Source organism: Artibeus jamaicensis, unplaced genomic scaffold (assembly GCF_021234435.1).
Source record: "Artibeus jamaicensis isolate MK-2021 breed Jamaican fruit bat unplaced genomic scaffold, CSHL_Jam_final scaffold_474, whole genome shotgun sequence".
NCBI lineage: Eukaryota > Metazoa > Chordata > Mammalia > Chiroptera > Phyllostomidae > Artibeus > Artibeus jamaicensis.
In genome coordinates, this window is record NW_026522046.1 from 29,734,323 (window position 1) to 29,750,895 (window position 16,573).

The 16,573-nt window shown below is 39.5% G+C and overlaps 1 long non-coding RNA gene across 2 annotated transcripts in view; it reads left to right on the forward strand.

Annotated features, from left to right (window-relative positions):
• Positions 1–10,401, forward strand: part of LOC119046184 (uncharacterized) — a 42,221-nt gene extending 31,820 nt beyond the window's left edge. For both annotated transcript variants that reach the window (XR_005081929.2, XR_005081928.2), the window contains exon 3: positions 9,768–10,401. This is a non-coding gene — a long non-coding RNA (uncharacterized LOC119046184). The remainder of the gene's footprint in view (positions 1–9,767) is intronic.
• Positions 10,402–16,573: the final 6,172 nt, after the last annotated feature.

Genomic DNA, 16,573 nt, shown 5'->3' on the forward strand with positions numbered 1-16,573 from the left:
CTAAAATTTGTATTACTCAGCTTTGTAGGTTTATTTAAAAATTTTTTCACTATTGCAGAGAAAGAAGGAGATTAACATATATGGCATCTCTCAGATAAACTACATGTATTTTTCATATAGTAATTTATATAATATTCACAAAAGAGGCAAACTGGATGGATTAAAAAAAACAGAAACTGAGACTCAGAGGTTTAATTTTATATCGTCAAGAACCCCACCTAAGTTTTTGGCTTGAAAGCCTGTAATAATATGTTAGACATGAATGGTTTTCGCTGGTTTACTTTATTTATTTATTTTTGTGCCTTTTTTATAGCTTAATATTACCCATCCCTCTCTCATAGTTGCTTAAGCTGGTCATTTGGGTACAATTGCCAGGGACCAAAAAATTGGTTTAAGGTTGAACATTTAACCCACTATGGCCAACGACACAGAGAAGAGGTCTTCTAAAACGGTTCCTCATTCTGGATAAAAAGAAACATAAGGGAGAAATATTACCTGTTCTTCCTCATGGTAGTGATTTCTGAAAATGTGATGCCTGGAGCTTCTGCAGTCACCTTGTGACCATGAGGGGAATGAGCTCACACATCAGGGATGACCAAGTAAACAGATGAAAAGATGGGCATTTATTTATGACATTGTTGAGCCACTAAGTTAACTACCTAGAGACTGTCCTACCTTGAATTTTTGTGATATAAATAATAAAAAGCCTCCCTTTAAAAGCTATTTAGAGATGATATCTTTTGTTACTCCAGTTTCAAAACATCTTAATTAAAAATATATATATGATACTTATTTTCTGTACCTTCTCCTCCTCCCACTCCCCTGTTGCTAACCCTCCATGTTATCTTCATTTCTATGTTTCTGCTCCTGATCTAGCTGTCCTCTTAGTTTGTTTTTGTTTTAGGTGTGGTTCTTAGTGCATAGACGGTAGGTAGAAAATAGATAGGGGGGAGGGCAAGAATAGTATGGGAAATATAGAATCTAAAGAACTTGAGACACGTGGTCATAAACTAAAGGGGGGAGTGGTGGGGGGGGGTGTGCAGGGTGGAGGGGAATGAAGGGGAAATAGAACTGTAATGGCATAATCAATAAAATATATTAAAAAACATATATATGACATGTAAGAAATCACTAATGAGAACTATTTTATTTAAACACTATTAGAAAAAATAATGAATAGGAAAATGTCTCTTTTAGTAAACCAGGAAGATAATCCTGCATTTCCAACAGTCAACAGATGGCATATTGGAAAAAATATATAATAAAATGGATTTAATGGACTTTAAATTGAGACAAGAAGGAGGTAAATCCCATAGAAAGAACAATACAAGAAAATTGAAACTCTGCTTACTGTTTCATGGATGTCACAACAAAATAGACTGTTAAAAACTAAGCTTTAATAACTTTCTTAAATGTTCAGTGATGCAAACGATAGATGCCGCAGGTCAGCCAGACTTCAGCAGGCAGGGTCCGTACTGTGCAGAGCCGGCTGTCCGATGACCGTGGTGCTCTCGGGCCGCATCCACCGACCTGAGATGCGGACGCAAACTTACTTTCCTTTCCACTCTCTGGGTAGGGTAGTTCCTCCCACAGGTGAACTTCCCACACTAAGCGGCAAGTTCCAACGATCAAATATTTCTTCCACACATTAAATAAATTTACTTTTTAGCTCTCACCCTCAACCTTCTGGAAAACAAATCAAAAACAAGTAATAAAACGAAACAGGAACAAACGTCAAATTGAAATGGCAATTAAAGATAAAAATAGCTTATTTAGAAATTCGAAGAAAATAAAATTATGAAAACATTTTCAAAGTTAATTGGTATTTTAATTGGAGTAAATACAAAATTATTTTAATTACATTTCAAAGAATTGAAAGCTGTGGCTGCGTTCACTGGGGGCCGCCTGGGCTCACGCTCAGACACACACACACACACACACACACACACGTGCTCACAGGCGGAGACGCAAGAAAAAACAAAACAAGGCAAACAGAACTGACCGCTCCTTATCGAATAAGATTCTGATCACTATAGTTTTCTTTAACGTGATATCTTTGGGATAGAAGATTTAAATAGTAAACTCTGTTTCTCTGTTCTTCTTTAGCACTAGCTGTTGATGGCAGGGAGGAGCTGACCAGCTGTCCGTCAGTCATCTTGCCATCTCCTACTGCTTCTGGGATATTTTAGAGCCATCTGGTTTCTCATCCAGTGAACTTTCAATAACATTGAACTTCTCCATCCCTCAGACTTAAGAAAGTAGACTTTACAGTTCGGTACAATTTCGGAGGAGTAGTTATGTTACCTTCCTACACTTCAGAGCGTTGTATTGCCACTATTTCACTGTGACTAACAATGTAATAAATTGCAAGTCTGAAAGGATTTATGTGTAAAACCATAACTATATCACAACTTAAAGATGTTTTCTTTTTCTTATACTAAGATTGACAACATAGCAAAATAAAGTGTGTAGTATTTTTTATTAATTTCTTACATACCTGTTTTTACTTCTTTACAATTGCATCATAAATAATAATCAAGTGATAGTTATTGAGACTTCATTACAAGGTCGTGAACTAGGACTATTATTATTCCCATGCTACAGATGGAGAAACTGAGGCTGAGTGGAATAATAACTTACTTGAAGTCATATAGGTATCAAGTTGCAGAACTAGCTTTTGAACCTAGGCCAATTTAGCATAAAAACTCTGACACAGCAATCTTAATTCCTTTGCTCTGGTTGGACAATAGTTATTTTAATTAGCTTGTGAAAATTACATCAGAAAGGAGCACTCATATAGTGCTGGGGGAATATAAAATGAAAAACAGTCTTGCAGACAGTTTGGCAATTTCTTATAAAACTAATCATGCACTTCCCATATGGCCAGGCAATTTCACTCTTGGGCATTTAGCCCTGAGAAATGAGAATGTGTTTCCTCGCAAAAACCTGCAGAGAAATGTTCATAGTGTCTTTATTTCTAATAGCCCTAAACCAAAAACTACCCAGAAACCTTTCAGTAGGTGGTTAACCAAACTGTGGTACTCTCACGCCAGGGATACTACTCAGCAATAAAAAAGGATGCACACAACATTGGTATAGATCACCAATAAACTATTCTGAGTGGTGGAAGCTCTTTCTAAAAGGTGGGGTACAGGTTTTAGTTATATAACACTTTTGAAATGGCATCAGTTAGGAAGGGCAGATTAGGGCTGTCTGTGGTTAGGGATTGGTCACTGGGTGGGAGCGCAGCAGGTGGTTATGAAAGGGCAGTCCGAGGGGTCCCTGAGGCACTAGAACCATTTTCTCTCCCTGCTGTGGGGTGTATACGCAACTCTACCAGGTGATACAATTGCACAGAACTGAACACGCACGCACAGAGCAATAAGTGAGCTGAGAAAACCTGGGTAAGATCTGTGAATTGCATCAGTGTTAATATCTGCTGCTGCTACTCTAATGTATTTTTGCAAGACATCATTGGAGGGAAACTGAGTAAAGGGTGCATGAGAGCCCTGTGTTATTTCTTATTTCTACATGTGAATCTGTACTTATCTCAAAATACATAGCAATAAAAAATTCCATAGATAATTGGAATTATTATTAATTGGAATTATTTTTCCACAAACCTAAGAAAGGTGAACTGAACACTTTATCTGTATCTTTATCCGGAAAGGAAGATATAAAAATAAGGTTTCGTTCCACAAATAAAGCCACCGCCCTCCTCTGGTGCAGTCCCTTTATTGTTGGTGGCGTACCCACTGGCAAGTGGCTCCGTGACAGTGCTCATCTGTGCTGTGTGGACATGCATTATACAGTGTTTTCTGCAGTGTGAACAGAAACCCCTCAGCAGCACAGCTTTCCTCTTGCATTAATTCAGTATCTGAGCCTGGGCATATATGTGCGGTTTCCATTTTCTTTGTTAGGCTCCTGTCAAAGACATTGATTTTAAAATTATGTCCTTATTTGTCAATATGTCAATTATTTTTAAAAACTATATAATTGAAATCATTGTTTTAAAAGTGACCTAATAGTCATTCCATCTCTTGTTTGCATAGGATGGAGGGGGAGTATCTTATTTTAAAAGGTTTTAAAGTCTGATTTCTTCCAATGCAGTGTTAATGAATCAAAGTAGTCGAATTACGGTGTCTGATTTGGGCTATTTTCCTCCTTCACTCTCTCTCCAAATTCCCCAGCTTCTGGTCCCCTGTCATTTCCATTCAACCTGTCCCAGCTGTTACTGGTGTTGATATAATACACACAAAGCCAGATTTGCCTTTATGGTTACCATGGAGACACTGCTTATTAAAAAGAGTCTTTCTTCCAAAACAATTGAGACATTATACATTCACCCAGGCCTGTAAGCAAGTTTTTTACATTCTGAAAGTATATATTTCATACAGAAATAGCTCTGTAAAATTAACCTCTGGCATTTACTACCTACCTTAGCGATCCTGCATTGTTATGTACTATTTCCCTATAGTTGTGACCACACCCGTCTGGCCATGGAGACCTAAATGAAAGGGCTAATCATTATCCCCTTTCCTATACCACGTCCTCCTAATTAAAACATCTGTAGCAATTATTCACCTGTCTCCCTGCTCTATTTAAACTTATGCTTGATACACTTTATACATTTATCAAATGTCATGGCCTCTGCCACATGGACAGTTGGCACGCTCCAGCTGAAAAATTTATTGCGTATTGTCCTATCCTGTGTGTTGTAGAGCATCGTCACTTCCACTACAAATGCATCAAAGGCAGCATCATATTGTCCTGTGCTAATTTTAAATGCCTGGTGGCCTTTCCTCTTTCTTACCTCACTAACTCAGGAAGAACAGCAATTCACTCAGTTGACACATGTTAACTAAGCTCCGACTGTGCACCTAGTACATCTAATAACAGTGGTGAATAAGACAAGTCCCTGTATTTACATTGTATTTGCAGACAAGTTGATTTACTTTAAGAAAAAACAATCTTCTACTTTTTCTCCTTTTGATCGAAACTCTTTTGTTGGCACTGTTCATCCCGGAGACCTTCTTGTCCCTTACACTCCAAAGACCAGTGACAGTTATAACATAGAGAAAAGTTAAAAAGATAAAGCATTGCAGAGAAAAAGCGTCAGGGACTTTGGTGGAAAATACTGGCTGGAGGTGGTCTTGCTGAGCTCTTTGAACAGATGCTGGAGAAGAGGCTGTAATTTTAGCTCCTGCAGTCTAAGAAACATGGGGGACCAGAGTCTAGCCCGATGCTTGAAGTAAAGGCCTGAGGTGAGGGGCTCCCCAGCTATAACCACCAGGAGCAGTTATAACCACCAGGTTATAACTTATGTTAAGTTGCCTCACTTGGATGAGGAAGAAAGAACAAAGTGCGTTGTGCCCAGGACTCGTGCCAGCCTGCCTGCTGACACAGTGCCTGGACATGTATTTGCTCCCATGTCATTCCTGGTCAGCTCAGTGTCCCCTGTGCCCAACAGTGTTCTGGACGGGGGCACCCAGAGTTCGAGGCGGTGCATCGCTGGGCGAGGTGAGCATGAAGGGAGAGCGTGAAAACCCAATGCAGAGAACACAGGAGGAAACAGCTCCCATCAAAGTGAGTTCGAAAATGAAAAGAGTCCGGAGTCCCTCAGAAATATTGTGACTGAAAAAATAAACAAGATTATTAAAGATTAGTATGTATGTCCACTCTGGAGGGAATAAAAAATAAAGCAATATGGAAAATTAAAATGTCTTTTTAAGATTTTAATCAGATTCTGCAGACAGAAAGAAAGAATAGTAATTCTAAGAATATTATAATTATGAAAAACAAAAACATATACTCAAGTAAATTTCTTCAAAATGAAAAACATTATTGTAGGAAAATTAAATAAAGAGTGTTAATTCAAGACTAAACACAGTTGAAGAGAAAAACACTTAAAATTGGGAAAAAGATACTGAAAAATACACACAGATTCCAACCCCAGGAAGTAAAACATTGAAATATTATATAAAAATAGCAGTTAAGAGGTATACAATAGAAAGAATCCCAAAATTGTTTACTAAGAGTTTTTGAAATGAGAATAGAAGAAATAGCTAAAAGCAAAGGTTAAAGATAGCGCAGTATTATATAGAACTGAAAAGAATATAATTGCATATTGAAATGCCACACAATGCATAGGAGGATATATTTTAAAATAGACTTATTTTTATCACAGAGAGAAGATTTCTCCAAATAAGTTTTTACTATTGTGAAAATATAACCTTTAAAGGATGCTGACAAAAAGCAAATTTTCTACTTATAGAATATAATTTACTACTTCGGTCACATTTAAATTACAATATATTATCTAAACATAGTAATTTAGAAACATTACTTTTTCTCCAGTCACACACAGAATTACTAAGCCTCTTCAAAGGCATCTTTGACGTCAGGGTCTTTGCCATCACTGGAATATCTTTGGTCATTATAGCAGCTTCACTCATACGTCAGCTGTGAGGAGGTATGGCATCATGTGATTGCATGTGTGATGTTTCCGTTCATGTGCATTAGTACAGCCTTATTTTCATTCCTACTCTTTCTTTAGGTCTTCTGGGTTTATATTTCAGTAACCATTACTGTTTCTTAAAGTAATCTTTAAAAGTCTTATTTACAACTGCCTCCAGGTTTTGCAAAAGTATTGTCAAAACCCAGGAAAAATTATTGAAATTGTTAACCTTTTTTTGCCTTCTTTTTACTAAATTTTACAGGTAGTCTTTGTAAATACCAAAATTAGCATTAATTGTAGTGATAACAGTGAAGTTTCTGGCTAGTGTTGCTCTCCTCGCCAGAATTTAATGGCTTATGAAAGTGATACTTAACATGAGAGACTGTAAGAACTAAAATATAGGTGGTTATTGTCTTTTCTAAAAACGATGGGGAAAAATTACCTTAGATTTGGGTAATACAGGGCTTTTATTGACCTCTTGCTACCCAGCAGCTGTGAGTGCTGGGTACGCAGCAGTGGGTGTGGTGGAGAATGGTCCTGCCTCCCTGGAGGCCACGCTGTAGCTGGGTGATGCAGACAATAAGCAAACAAGCCAGAAACTATCAGGGAGTGATGACCACTATATGGGAAATTAAAAATAATTTTTAAAAAGTGGGTGAAGTTCATAAGGGATGTAGAGAGTTTCCAAAGAATGTGAGTTTCTGCCAATCGAAGGGTCTGTGAGACCAGGCAGGACTTAAACCTCATTTAAAGACCAGCCCAGGCTTAGATTTCATATATCCTGACTCTAACTAAATTCAATAATTTAACTTTGTACTATTCACCTCATTGATTACAATTTTTTGACCTTACATAAAAATGTATGATACAGAAAGAGATTTTAATCTAGAAGAAGTAGGAAGAAGGTGATTGTAGAGCAAAAACTCTTTGATTTAATGACAGATGGAAGCACATAATTATCTATACAGGCTTGTCTTGCTCACATTTAGAACACTTAGGCCACTTCAGACTCGCTCACTGGCTTCTTCCTCTTTCCCTCCTTGACCCTCCCTCCCTCCTTTCTCTCCCTTCCTTATCCCCTCCTTCCATTTCTGTATTTTCTAAAAGAAGCATGCATTTATTATGTGATCTTTGCAAACTCATATTATTTTAAATCAGAACCGTTAGTTTTCTACTTAGTATTTCAAATGTTTTTTTTTTAATTTAAAGGGATTGTAGTGATATTTTTGAGCTTTAAATCTGAAACTTTGTATAAATATATTCTAATGGGTATGTTGTTTTACTAATTTTGTTTATTTCAATTAATATGTAACAATAGAACACATTATGTATAATTAAAAATATTGATTTTAAATGACTTCTGAGAGAAAGATGGTTTGCGTATGTGCAAAAGTTTTCAAGAAGCTTCATTACTGTGAATCGAATAAAATTCAGCCACTTACCACTGATTACTATCTCATAGTATATTTTATATTATGAAGTTGATTTCAGTATGTTGATTTACGAATGTGATGAGATGATACTTGGGTCTTAGAAAGAGACACTCAGTTCCAAAACTCATTTAATGTAGAAAATATTTTTTCTAAATTTACTGTCTTTGAATATCTGAAAGAATCCTATTGAAGATGCTACTAGATAATAAATTCATAACCATCCCAGGTAAAAATCCTGGCTTCACTTCTTGTGCTCACACTATCTTGTTTCCAACAACAGAGATGCTCGGAGTAACTTGTATTCTTCACGGGGTCGGCGTGCTTTCCCCTCGGGCAATTCTCCGACAATACCGATTCATTAGCTTTGTAATTTCTCCCACACAATCAAATCACATTAGGTTTAAAATTTGTCATTTTCCCCTATGCTAAGACTCCAAAAAGACTCATGTGTGTTATGTCCCTTACCTCTCATTTCATTCATCGTGGTACGTAGTAGAATTTCACATACTTACATTTAATTGAATTGTCAAGAGCATTTAACCATTTCTCACCATGCTTCCAGTCAAATTTTATTTTGCAATCATATGCACCTTTCAAAAGCATATACAAATAAAAGGGTGAAATAGAACTTTATGAAGTTTTCTTTCAGTTTTAAAAGTACATAATTTAGGAAAATAAACTTTTCAGTCTTTAAAATATTTTTTTCAAGACTGAGATATGAGCTGCGCAAGTATCAAACAATTGCTATGTGTTTTTAACTACTTTTGAAAAATGTATGTGCTTCATCATTGAACTATATTACTAATAAGGATAAATTATGAGGGGATTTTATGGAAAAATATTTAAAAAACTGCTTAGGTTCTTGACCATTCTTGAAGGTATGTCTCTCATTCCCCTGGTGCGTGCACGCGTGTGCATACACAAACACACACCTGTTGTGTGCTGCCTGGACCAGGCCCAGGCAGCTGCCGGGCTGGGTGGGTAGGACAGCTGAAGCTGCCTCTCTGTCTCCCAGAACAGCCGGTGGCCTAAGGAGACATGTTGGCAACGATCTAGGTGAAGAATCCAGTGTTTCCTGCCAAGATTGCTCCTGAAAACAGTGGCAACAATACCAACTATGTGCCACTTGGACTTGATGGAAAAGGCAAATTGGGGGAAAGAACCCGGGAAGCCTGAACTAGGACTGAGGCGAAGCAAAGGAGGAATTTAGGATCCAAGTTTTAAGGTAGTGCTCACTATTGGGTGTTGTTTCTGCCCTTGCACAACCTGGAGATTGAGTGTCACCTTAAATGTTGTGCCTTGCTTCTTTCACCCTGGTCCCTGCTGACTCTGGCAATTTTTAGGGTCTCTATGATCACTAGGTACAAATCAGGTGATAAGACAATCCCATCCAGGTAGAAAGTGTAGTTTTCTTCCATTGATACATCTGAGAGAGATTTCATAATGGACTTGGAATAAGGACCAAGTTGAGAGTTCTGAAATCAGGGCTCTTCCGGGTTAATTAACTATAGCATGCTCTAAAACTATATTTTACTTACACACACACTCACCCCCATTAACAAAGAGAGAAATCTCTAACCTGATCAGACTGTGCAGCCTACCCTCATGTTAGTTTGTGAGCCTGGAGGATCACATCCTTAACTGATCCCAGCAAGGGTGCTTTTTTTCTTTTCTCTGTGTCATTGACTTAATCACTGAAGTGATTTCTCTCTCCATCTGCAATTACTCAGGATTAAGCTGTCTGTGCTGTGGTTACCTGTGCTCCAAATCACACAAAGCTTGAAAAAGTTCTTTCTGCTCCCACATTTTCTAACAAAGTGGTCGCCTACCTATTTGTTCTCCTGAAATGATGTCTCTGTATTTGTGCCATATTCCAGGTCTCTGATTGGTCCCTCATGAGGATGGCTCATCTGGTTCTGGATTTTGGCAGAACTTCTGGCTTTGTCCCAACCTCGGCAACTCCTCCAACCTCAGCAACTTTTCCAATGCGTAGACACAGTTGCAGCCCCTGTGGCTTCCGGAGTTGTGTTACAGACAACCCCACCGCTGGGTTCCGATATGTAATCATCTCGTGTTTATTATCACGCAGGCTTTCCATACGACACACGCCTCTCTCTGTTCTAAATGTAAAAAATACGCGGGAGTCACAGAAGTTCAGGTGGAAGAATCCTTTATCTCATTTATGCTTCTGACCACGAGATCCTTAAACCCTAATGTCCTTAAAGCCCAGTTGACCCCCAACGTAAATGAATTAATGATCCATTCATAGAGTAAATTCTTTCTCACCCCCATTTCCCCTCCATTCACTTTTCCTCCCTACAATTCTTCAGAGCCCCGGAGGCAGGGTCACGACCTCAAATGCACCAAGTCCAGTCAGAATGTAGGAAGGACTGAAGCCGTTAAGTGAGAAAAGAGTAAAAACTGCGGGAAGCTCTTTATGGAACTTCTCTAGAAGTTCTGCAAGAACCCCAACTTCAAATCCAGATGCAAAGAAGATAGTGTAATCCATAGATATAAAATAAAAAACACCAAAGAAATGGTGCTTACACATGTGTCTGTGTTGTGTTCCGACTACCCTTCTCAGAAGGGGCTTTGCTTATGTAAAAGCAGTGTATATTATGAAATTTACATAGATAGCAACTTGTAATAGAGCCAACTGAAACTGAAAATTTGGAGCCAGCAAAAAACATTTTCACAACAGACCCAGAAGTCTGTGCTGGAGGTAAGCTACAGATAAGCCAGCAGTTTTCTCATAGAGAGAGAAGCTCCATTTTCTAGGGGAAAAATGCTACAAACACACTCCCAGCAGTAAGCCGGGGAGGAGGCTTTAACAGCAGCATCTGAGTCTTTCTCATGCTTGCTGGGGAGGTCAATGAAAACACACCTTCTCCCACAATTAGTGGCTGTAACATTTTAAATTGAAAAAAATATGGGGTAAACAAAAACAGCACAGAGGCAGCTCTAAGAACTCTCATGTGGCTGGTTCTGTTGAACCTATACCCTTCCAGATTCATCCTTAAATAAATTTATCTGAAGCCTCTTGGAGACTTGAACCATGAAAACAAGGACCACAGAAAGCATTATGGAAGGCCCCATGGGCTTCATTTATTTTAAAAAGTAGAGCTCAAAAACTACAGTGCCCAGAAATCAATATTTTAAATAAAACATTTTAAAACATCAGTTCTTCATTTTGATATTTACTAAAACTAGATTTTGGTATTATTTGTTAAAAATGCTAGATAGTATACACACTTAAATGAACAGAGACCAAACATATCATTTCAGACACTAATATTAATACAGTAAAATAATATGATTGAACGAACATCAACCACGCTTAAATTATATTTTGGGTTATGTCTGGGTATGTAATATGTATTCTTTAATGGAAATGGTATCTACTTTTAACAAGAACATGAGAAAAAAGGAAAAACAAGTGTGTGTTTTATAATGCCGTATTTCTTCACAATGCAAACACAGTTATTCTCATGAACAACTCTTTCTGAAAGGTGATTTAATACTTGGTAAATAATAGAAATGGTCTGGTGCCACCTTGTGGTAGTCACCTATAATTGGATGTGGTTTTTAAAAGAAAGGTTTAACTGTGTTCTAGAATAAAGATGTTTTACAGCTGAAAAATTATCTAATTTCTTTCAGAAAGCTAACTTTTAAGCATAGACAACCTGTTATGTGGCAGAAATGGCAAACAAAAATATATTCGTAATGGAGAGTAATGATAATAATAATTAGAATAACAATCGTTTATTCAGTGCTTCCTTTGCTGGGCACCAGGGAGAAGGGTCTTACATGTATTTGTTCGCTGGTCAGGAAGTGCTCTAGGGGAGACCAAGGCAGCCTAGATCAGTTTCTTGCCCAAGGCTACGCAAAGCAAGTAAGCAGTGGAACTGAAATTTGAAGGCCAGATCCTCAGTAATGACTACCCTTTTAAAAATGCCTACTACATACCGGCCATTAAGTGCTCTCCACTTGTTATCTGATTGTGGCAAAATTCTCGTAAGATAAACATTAGTATAATCACATAAATGGAGAGATTCAGAGGGTTATATAACCTGCTTAAGCTAGAATTTGAACCTCAGTGTATCTAATCCTGAAGACCATGCTCTTCTTTATGCTATGTCCTACTTTGTTAACGCCATCTTGATGCTTTAATTAATTATGCATGTATGGATTTTTAATTCATTCACTCACTCATGATAACACACACACTCCCTGGGTCTTGGTGCATTTTTTCTTTAGCTGGCACACTGTCTTCTCCTTCCCTATATTAGGGTGTTGTAAGGATTCAATGTGTCAAAACTGCAAATGTAAAGTGTTGGAACAATGCTTAGTACAGTCTAAGGACTGCATAAGTTTCAACTGTTCTTATTACTGCTTTTTGTTAGAAACCTCTCCTAAGCTGGAGTTGCAATCACTTCTGCAACCTCCTGGCACATCCACCAACCCCTTCCAAAAGTCGAGAAATAGGTTGCAATGGCCTTCTGACTGGGGTTTACCAGAGAGTTTACTTTATCACTACATCACTGTTAGAGGCTCCCCAAGTTGTGCCAGATTCCCCTGTGGGGTGCACACACTTCTGTCATGACCTCACCTACACGGTTAATTAACTACCGGGGTCATTGTGCCAAGCTGGAGATAGCAGGGAGCACATATTTGAGCTTGTTGAGCACCATATTTTGTCTACTGTCTTATATCTGATGACTTTGAATGATCACCATAAATATTCTTTATTGCCTCTGCTCCTGTATCTGGCAATGGTAGACGTTTATAGGCTGGAATCTGGGATTTTGTGAGGGTGAGCATGTCAGTATAAGTATCATGGACTCCAAACTCTCTTCCCAAGAGCAGTCCTTATCGCTTGTTCACTCCATCTGGTCCAACACCTTAATGGTCATGGACTAAAGAGAAAGGAACAGAAGCAGTTGTGTTCTGTGTCACTTTTGCACTAACATGATAACAAAAGAATCTTGCCAGTTAGCAAGTCACACACACACATAAAACCCTGGAGAAGGTTCTCCTAGTATGTGCCTTCAGGTCATGAGATCTATAAAACTCATCCAGAGTGCTCTCAATGGCGAAGAATTAGGACTGGCTTCTTCATTCTATTCAACTTGCCTATTCTGTTCATTCTTGGCTCATCCCCCAGGGACTGCCCTTCACCTTCAGTCAGCAGGGACCATCTCTCCTGGACATTCTCCCTTAAATTTCTTTCTCTTTCTTCACCCTGCCCTGCCTCTTCCTATTGGTTTTTTTAACCATTTTCTGCATTCCTAGAGTTCCATCTCCAGCTGCTGCCTGGGTGGGTCAGGACTCACTGGGGCCCAACCTGAAGAGCTTTTTGTTATTCTTGCCTCTGCATGTTGGTGTCTGCATCCCTGTGTAGGTAAGTGCACTGCCTTTACACAATCACTTAACTTCATCACACATTAGAAGTTGGCTGAAATCTTCCACAATCTACTACCAAACACCGGGTCTTCATCACAGTTCTCTTACGGCTTTCTCCGAGACCACACTTTATAGCCAGAGCTGAGGGCTACAAATCCTGATCCTACGTGCAGAGTCCACCACTGATTTCACGTCACAGGTACACATGTACCAAAGGCGCACAGTAGCCAGAAGAAAAGCCCATCTGAGTTTTTCATGAAGGGAGGTGTTCATTTTTTATCTCCCTGTAACCAAAACAGAGAAAAACAGCTGAAGCTCTTACCCAAACGTCAAGAAATGGGAGCGAAGAGGTTGTTGATTATAATGCCTGGGAAATCTATCTAATTTCTAAGCTCCGTTGGTGGTCACCTCTGAGAATAGTGTTCCTAGACAGTTCTACTAAGTATCTTTAGTGGGTCCCCCTGGGAATAACAGCATATTTTGTTCCCTCACTGAAATGGGCTTCAGGGCAACTGCACCCCAAGAGTCCTCCTTTGATGAGAAAGAGTTTATGCTAAGAAACCAGGGATTTCTGGGCCACATGGAACAGACTTCCAATTAGCACTTCCTGGGAGTCATCCCCACGCACAATTTGTTTAGATGATCCAGTTCTTTTTCACCTCAGGATCAAATCTGAGTCAGCTTAGCATAGAGTTTTGCTGTTTTTTTTTTCAATGTCCGCAAGGTCACCACTGTTTGCTCCCAACACCCTTGTCACCGCGGTGATACTGAAGAGGTGAAGGTGGGGAGTTATCACCCCTTAAATCTGACCCTAAATCTACTGGCTTCTCCTTAACAGCCTAAGGCATCACACTGCCTGTTCAGTGTGCAATAATGTACATTATATTTTTCAAGATTTCTTTTCTACCACCATAATATGAAAATACATTGCCAAGGACTCCCCCCAAAATTGCCAATGGTCACTCTGTCCTGTGAAAATGCCACCCTTCTCGAAGGCTTCTGTGCAGACCACAGTCCCTGACACCCCACTCAGCACTACTTTTCTTTTGTCCAGCCCTGGCCATTCTGTTGGAAGGAAGAACAAACACCTGTGCTTGGCTTGCAGTTTTTGCTTTTATCTGTCCTTCCACCCTCTGTATGATTTGGCTTAGGTGAGTCGGCCGCCACCTTGTTTCTGCTCCAGGTTTTCTTCGATGGAGGCCCCTCACCATGTGGCCTGTGGTGGGAGCCTGCAGTGGCTGGTGGGAGATGACACTGACTGATACTGCTCCTCCTGCTGGACCTCTGGTGTCTGCGCTGACTCTTCCAACAGTACCCACGACCTGTCTACCCTGTAGCTTCTTCTAGAAATTCAGACTTGACACCATGCATTGTACCTGCAGGGCACTCACAGAGCTCAAGACCAAGAGGCCTAAGCTATCAGGTCTTGCGAGCGTATGGCCAAATGTCTTTCGTAGATTTGAATGACAATGACCTTACGCTGCCTCCTGGCATGAACTTCTGTTTATCCGTATTCACATCTCTGCTTGTGGAATCCAGGGCTTCAGAAGAAGTGGCCTGGTGCCAGTGAATGACCATTCTTGAGGAAACAATCTGGAGGGGTCATAATAACGGTCTCGGGCCCACGGACCAGAGGACTTTCTTCTTCTGGAATTCATCATCCTTTGTCCTACACTAAGAGTATTAATAGCTAATGCTCATAGTGCTCTCAACCTGTGCCAGGCTTTGTTGCAAATTTTTCACATACATAGACTCAGTCCTTTTAACACTAGCACTAAAGAGAGAGTTATGAGAGAGAAAAATCTCAATTTCATAATCTTACCAATGAATCACTTGAAAAGCAATCCATCTTTTTGTTTTTAAATTTCTGCATCAAAGTACGTCAGCGAACACACCACTATCTATTAGTTGTTTTCCTTAGCATTTCCATAAGACAATCATGTCCAGACTGGCCCCGCAGTTAGCCCAGTCCTGACTCTGTTGAGTGTTGACTCAGCTGCAACCTTGGATGCCTCCTCCCAGCCTCTTACAGAGTGTCCTGCGCACTTTGCCACTCAGGCCATTCCCGCCTCTTCCACAACAACATTCCCTACTTCTGATCTGCAGACCAAAAAACATTTTTTACCTCTGATGTATGTGATGACAGAATTCAGATAAAGCAAAACACTGTCAAAAACTTTAATAATCCGAGAACATAGCTTTCAAAATGTAACTGGAACATATTATTTCTGTAGTTTATTGCTAAAAATTAATGAATGAGTGAATGAGTGGCTGAATGAGTAAATAAATAAATATGTCTGTTTCCTCTCCTACCCTTGACAGATAATACAAAAGCCCCCTTGTAGTGCTTTAGAACTCCGCCTTTAAGACCCTTTTCATTCCATTCAAATAAATCCACGACAGGACACTCCAGGAAGTCATCTGTCTCATGTAGCCAGCAATCTGGATGTGATCCTAAACTCAGCTACAATTCTCCATCTACAGAATACTTAGCAGCTGGCTGAATGAAAATAGTGATGTGTTTCAGAAATGAAGCATTCATTTCCTTCCCCTGACTGGGTGGCCTGCAACTGACTTATAACACAGTGCTTCTGTCCTGCCGCCCTTTGTCCTCACTGCTCACAGATCAGATCTCTGGATTTCCACACAGATACATTTCTTAGTAGCCAGTACTTCTTTGCTGGAGTTTCATATGAAGGGGCAACACTATTCCATCACTGTATCAGTTAGGTACCAACTAATGGAAAACCTAAGTCAAACTAGGATAAGCGATCTAAATGATTTATCAGTTTGTGTAAAATAAAATAGAGAATTAGTCTGAGCCCTAGGTAAGGCTTGTTTCAGAAGCTCAGTCAGGTAACCTATGATTTGACTGCTTCACTGTCCTAACATGTTACAAATGACTTTCAACTACTTCCAGTGGCCATAGTCACACCTAGCAATGAGATATAAGTCCTATGTGGATTTCTGGTAAAAGCAAAGAACTTCTTTCTTCCAAGGCCCCAGTACATACTTTCTTGTAACTCAGTGTCCAGCTGAGCCACATGCCTACCTCTAGGCCATCCATTCTGGCTAGAAGATAGTACTCGCTGAAGGGCTTAAACTAATCAGGGCTCACTTTTGGTGATGCAGCAGGATGAGCCTTGGCCAAGCCCTGAGACTGTAAAGGCACTTTACCAGGAGGAAGTGGGGCTTGGATTGAGCAAACTACCCTATACTCACCACATCTCCATCGTAAATCTCACCCCACTAATGATCATGGAAACCTGTGAAGCATTAC